Source organism: Chiloscyllium plagiosum, unplaced genomic scaffold (assembly GCF_037043375.1).
Source record: "Chiloscyllium plagiosum isolate Xiang-an unplaced genomic scaffold, Cpla_swu_hap1 HiC_scaffold_3, whole genome shotgun sequence".
Classification (NCBI taxonomy): Eukaryota; Metazoa; Chordata; class Chondrichthyes; order Orectolobiformes; family Hemiscylliidae; genus Chiloscyllium; species Chiloscyllium plagiosum.
Window position 1 is genome coordinate 120,933,861 of NW_028270141.1, and position 6,401 is coordinate 120,940,261.

Below are 6,401 nucleotides of genomic sequence, written 5' to 3' on the forward strand. Positions count from 1 at the left end.
AGAGGTAGATTTACTTAGCAATTGCATACCTCACAGATTTCCAGAAGAAGTAATATAAACAGAAATTGCTGGAGAAATTCAACAGGTTGGCAGCATCTGTGGAGATAAAGCAGAGCTAACATCTCATGTCCAGTGACCCTTCTTCAAAACTGTCAGTAGCTAGGAAAAGGTGACATGTTATGTGGAGGGCAGAAGATAAGGGAAGGTGTAAGAGAATAGATGGAGCCTAGAGAGGGACAAAGACAGGCAGACGAAGGGATGGATAACGGTAAGGAGGGAGAAAGAAAAGTGGATAATGGGGGCCATAAGTAAGTAAAAATGGATTTGATGTGCTGAAAGCAGCCCATGTCATGACAGGGCTGTGGGTGTGGGTGAAAGTCATGGAAGGAGGTGTTCGGTCCTTCGATTTGTTGAGTCGTGAAGGCTGCAGGATCACCAAGTGGAAAATGAGATGCCGTTCTTCCAGTTTGCTCTGAGTTTTGCTGGAGCACTTGCAGCAAGCCTGGACCGAGATGTTGGCCAGGGAACAAGGTGTTGTGTTGCAGTCTCAGGTGACTGGAAGCTCGGGGTCATTTTTTGCGACAGAATGTAGGTATTCTGCAAAGCATTCGCCCACTCTGTGTTGCATCTCTCCAATACAGAGCAGACGACTTTGTGAGCAGAGAACACAGTACACCAGACTGAGTGAAGTTCAGGTAAATTGCTGCTTAATCTGGAAGGTTGTCTGTAGCCTTGAATATTGAGGAGGGAGGAAATAAACAGACAGGTGTTTCACCTTCTTCAATTACATGGGAAAGTGCCGGGAATGGAGGAGGACCAGAGTGTTCTGGAGGGAACAGTCACTGCAAAATATTGACAAGGGAGGAAAGGGGAATATATGCCTGGTGGTGGCATCCTGCTGGAGGTGGTGGAAAAGGCTGCTTATGATCCCTTTGAATTTTAGAACCTGAACTCCTTCCTCTATGCCCTTTACCCACCCCATACCCTTGGCCCTGTCATGACATGGGCTGCTTTCAGTACAGCCAGCTCACTTTCACCTTTGTCCCCATTATCAGCTTTTCTTTCTCCCTGGCTTAGCATTGTCCATCCTTTTGTTTGTCTAACTGTCTTTTCCCCTCTGTCTCTGGGCTCCATCTCCATCTATCATCTATCTTCACCCACCCTCTCTCCACCCAACTCCGTTTTCAGCATACATACCACCTTTCCTTGCTATTAATAGTTATGAGAAAAGGTCATTGGATCCGAAATGTTAACTCTGCTTTCTCTCCACAAATACTGTCAGACCTGCTGAGTTTCTTCAGCAATTTCTATTTTTGTTTCAGGTCTGTAGCATTGCCGTTCTTTGTTTTATTTTATTGTAGAAATTAAAGTGAGATTTTCAGAAATAAGGGACACTTCTACATGCTGTGGAATTTTTAAATATACAGTTTTTAATCACTTATTCAGGCATGTTATTTCTGGAGCAGGAGGGACTTGAACTCAGATCTCTTGACACAGGAATGGCTAGTAAGAGAATGGAAGAGCAGAAATGCTCAAGGTACTTAAGAAATATTTAGATGAACTCTTGAAACATCATAGCATACAAGCATCATAGCAAACATCATAGGCCAAGTGCTGGAAAACAGGAATAGAATAGATGTAAGGATGTTTGATGACCAGTGCAAACACGATAGGCCAAAGTGTCTCTTTCCACGCTGTGAAGGCTCTATGATCTAGGAGTGCTGGTGGTGACGATGAGTTCTATGATCTGTCAGTGAAGGAAACTGCTTCCCAGTGAGTGTCAATGGAAAGAAATGAGCTCTACATCAGTAAATGCAGTCAGTGATGGCTACCTATACCCCAGTGACTTGATTTGGTTTGATTTGATTTATTATTGTCACGTGTACCAAAATACAGTGATAAGTATTATTTTGCATACTATCCAGGCAAATCATCCCTTACATCAGTACATCAGGCGAATAGAATAGAATGCAGAATATAGTATTCTACTTACAGAGAAGGTACAGAGAAAATTCAACTTTAATATATACGAGATCCGTTCAGACTCCGATAATAATGGGGAAGAAGCTGTCCTTGAATCTGTTCGTTGGTGTTTTCGAACTTTTGTATTTGCTGTCTGGCAGAAGAGTGTGGAAGAGGGGTCCTAACTTATGTTGGCTGCTCTCCTGAGGCAGCAGGAAATATAGACAGAATCAATGGATGGAAATCTTGTTTGAGTGATGGACAGGGCTACGTTCACAACTGTACTTTCTTGCAATCTTGGGCACAGCAGTTGCCCAATAAACTTCACAGTGAGAGTTGATGCTAATGAGAACTTATCTAGTATGAGGAATCATGATTGCTTCTTGATGGCATTAGGCTATGTGTTTGTGTAAGTGTGTAGCACACTAGGTGGCTGGCACCAGGACTACTGTATATGACACCTGACTTCAAAGTGTAATACAGATTGACTTGAGTGACCAATTGAATAGAACCTAACATTGATGGTCACTATATGTATGATGTGGATACATGCAGACAAGGATCAATAAGCAATTGTTGCATAATGAAATCGCCACTTTCTCCTGTAGAGCAAGCTGATTCATAATTAGAAACAAAGGGTAAAGACAAATAGAGGGTTGCTGGGTCTCAAGATTCTGACCCGCTTTCTGTACTGTGCAAGAAGCTGTCTGGATAGTGGGAGAACAGAGTGGCTGAGCTTTAGCTGACAGCTAATTAAGGTGTCCAACCTGATGCTGTCAGGAACATGCTGGACCTGTGCTGTGTCCATAGATTCTGTGGAACCACAACATTCGTTTTGTTCTCCTTTACATATCCCTGCATTCCAGAAATCAGTTTTAGTGTCTGTATTTTTCAGAGTGTGTGTTTTTTGGATCAGATCCTAACTGAGGGATCATCTGAATCTTTAGATTTCTAGGGAAAATAAAACTGGAGTGGATATTAATGTGGTTTGGAACCATATAAAAGACCCTCAATTTATGGAGCTCTGTTGAGTTAGTGCTGGGGAGCAGGCAGGCTGAAGGAATATGAGGCTGGATTTGGAAGCAGAAACAAAGAAAAAATAAGTTGAATTTTCCCAAAAAAAGCTGCTAAGTATAAATTTTGGGCAGTTCCGTAGAGGGCTTCCCCTGTGAACTCTAGCGAGCTCACCCACAATTCTCTGCAGCTTGCCTCATTCTCTATGCACTTGCTATGGTGCCCTTTTCTCTCTAGGATGAGCTCACCAGCTGCAGAACACAGGATTCCTGGTGCTGGCAACATTTTTAAAACACAGCTATGTGTCAGGTCAAGACTTTCCATAGGTGGCAGTGGTCACACTACATTATAAATATATTATCACATTTGCAAGTAAATGCTTACTTTTCATCATTGGCTGTGTGATCACTTTAGCTGCAACTACAAGAACAATGGTAGAGATAAACTAGCCTTCCTTAGTGCCACCCATTGCTCTAACCCTATCTGAGTGATAGCTATCTTTTCCATAGCACCCATACTGACTTGAAATTTTGTCAGGATTAAATGAGGGAACATCAGATGTTGTAAAGACTTCCATCTCTCCTTTGTTTGTTATCTCAACATTTATTAAACAGAATGAACCATTAAACAGCATTTGCATTTGGAATTATGCAGGGAACACTGGCATCAGCACCATTAAAGTATTTGCAATCACTGAAAGAGAACATCACACATCTGAGTCCCACTGAATGACATTCATGAGGAAGTCCTCCCCCTGTTGCTTTGGTCGACATGCTGTAGGATGCTGAAGATGTTGTTCTGTTTGAAAAATATCCTCACCTTCTTTCTTGGCACAATGCTGGAGGCCTCACAGATCCCCATTGTCTCTTCCATTGCCTTGGTGTGTCCTGCAGTTGTTTGGAGCTGTGATTCTGAGGATCAAGGCAATGTCCTTTGGACGTTATTGGTTCAAAGCCCCAGACATGACCTGTATGGAAACCTGATGTGGAGGGGCCATCCTGTGGGCCTTGTTGGTCCCAGTGGTAGAAGATGCTGCATTTCAGAAATGCTGGACAGCATGACACTTTATTCAGATGTGGGCGGCACGGTGGCACAGTGGTTAGCACTGCTGCCTCACAGCGCCAGAGACCCGGGTTCAATTCCCGCCTCAGGCGACTGACTGTGTGGAGTTTGCACATTCTCCCCGTGTCTGCGTGGGTTTCCTCCGGGTGCTCCGGTTTCCTCCCACAGTCCAAAGATGTGCAGGTCAGGTGAATTGGCCATTCTAAATTCTCCGTAGTGTTAGGTGAGGGGTAAATGTAGGGGTATGGGTGGGTTGCGCTTCGGTGGGTTGGTGTGGACTTGTTGGGCCGAAGGGCCTGATTCCACACTGCAAGAAGTCTAATCTAATCTAATCTAATCTAATCTCCACTTTTGAACAGAGTATAGCACCACTGCTCCCTCTCATCTGCATGGCATTCCATGGAAGATGAGTGACGGTAGCTTTCTGGCATATTTGCTACATCATGAGGCCACCTAAGTTGGAAATTCCTCAGAAGGGGTTGACTCCACATTCACTGGAAACTGATGCTGGTCCTGGGCTTGCAGACACATGTGATCCTCACTTATTTGTGTAGCAGCCCTTAGTTCAGAGGCCACAGGAATGACCACAACTTATCTGCCTAAATCCATTAGTGATGGTTTCATTGAGCCCTTATCAGAAACAAAGCTTCTCAGTGAGGTGATACTTCAACAATTATTTACACATATTAGGACTTGGATGCCCTAACAAGGATATCTGTACATGGACAATGCACATCATTGCCCTGATTGAGATATCTATTGATGAAGCCTCTTGACACACATACAGCAGACTGTACATGTGGTAGCCATACTGAGGACCTCTCCACCATCTCCACAGATTCCAACAAAGGCTGAATGTATAAAAGGTAACTGTGTGGGTGTCTTATGGTCTAAGGTATGAAGTGCACAGCTTCTGCACCTTGTGAAAGTGATGGGATCTTGGAAGGTGATTGCCACTTTAGTAACTAGGGTGAATCTTTCCAGGCCACAAGACATTGCTGATACCTGAAGCTTTTGGCAGAATTAATTAATAACACTGACTGTTGTGATCAAGAGTTCTTGGGACTAGGAATTTTAGGCAACACATTAAGCCAATGCCTATTAAATTTACTATATTATTAAAACCAAATTTGCAGCCTTGTGTGTTGATGTTTCAGTGAAAACTGTCACATTAAACCTAAATAAATAAAATATGACCTAACAAGCCAGATTTCATTCTAGGATCTGACTAATGCAGGCGTAAGATCTGCTGGGATTCTAGAAGGAGTGACAGCTTTCCAGCTGACGGATAATACTGATTCCACGGAATTAGGAAGGTATGGGAATTTATGCTATGTCATATTTGGGTCTCAAGTAATTGTCAACCCTCTGTTCCTGCAAACCTGAGTCCAGTGTTGGAATCTTTCATGGCCCTGAATGAAATGGGTTATGCTGGGAAATCTGGGAGAATCATGGGAGAAGTTCAGCTACACCTTTTGCAATGGCAGGAAAAAGAAGTTGCATTTTCCAACTAAGTTCCAGACATCAGGATGAGATTCTTGAGATAACGAGATGCCCATTAATGGGGATTATTGCTCATGATCATTGTCTCTAACATTGAATCTCACCTCATTAATATACAGCTAATTATTATACTATCTGCCACCTCGATGGGGGCTTGTTTAGCATGATGCTCACAGATTTTTTACAGATTTGTGCCTGATACCCTGGGAGCTGCCATAACCCCTATATGCTTGACAACTCTCATGTTCCTGCTGCTTCTGAAGGTCCAGGTGCCAACATGGATGTTTACTGGGAGACCTGGGATATTCCACTGCATCCATGGCTGTTGACTCTGTTGTGAAATTCCCTGATTGTGGTAGACCACAGATTCAACATAGCCTATTTTTCAACTAGGGCCATAATGGAATGGGCAATAGGTCTGCTGAAAATGAAAGAAAAGCAGAGAATGCTGGAGAAACTCAGCAGGACTGGCAACATCTGTGGAGAGGGAAAGCAGAGTTAATGTTTTGACTCTGGTTGGCCTTCTTTGGAGTTCCAGTTCTGAAGAAGAGTCACTCGACCCAAAACTTTAACTCTGCTTTCTCTCTCCACAGATGTTGCCAGACCTGCCGAGTTTCTCCAGCAATTTCTATTTCTGTTTATGTTTAGTTTTCCAGCATGTGGAGTTCTTTGTTTTATTTCAGTGTTTATCTTGCTGCTGCATCTCTCCCAGAAGTTCTGTTCCTCTCTCTGATGGAGATTTTAATCTTCCTTCTTGTTCACCATCATTACTTTTGTTGTTGTTCCTATTATTTGAAAAGGTATTTGCCAAAATTTGCTTCCACAGCACATCACATTCCGCAGTGACTGCCTCTGGCTCA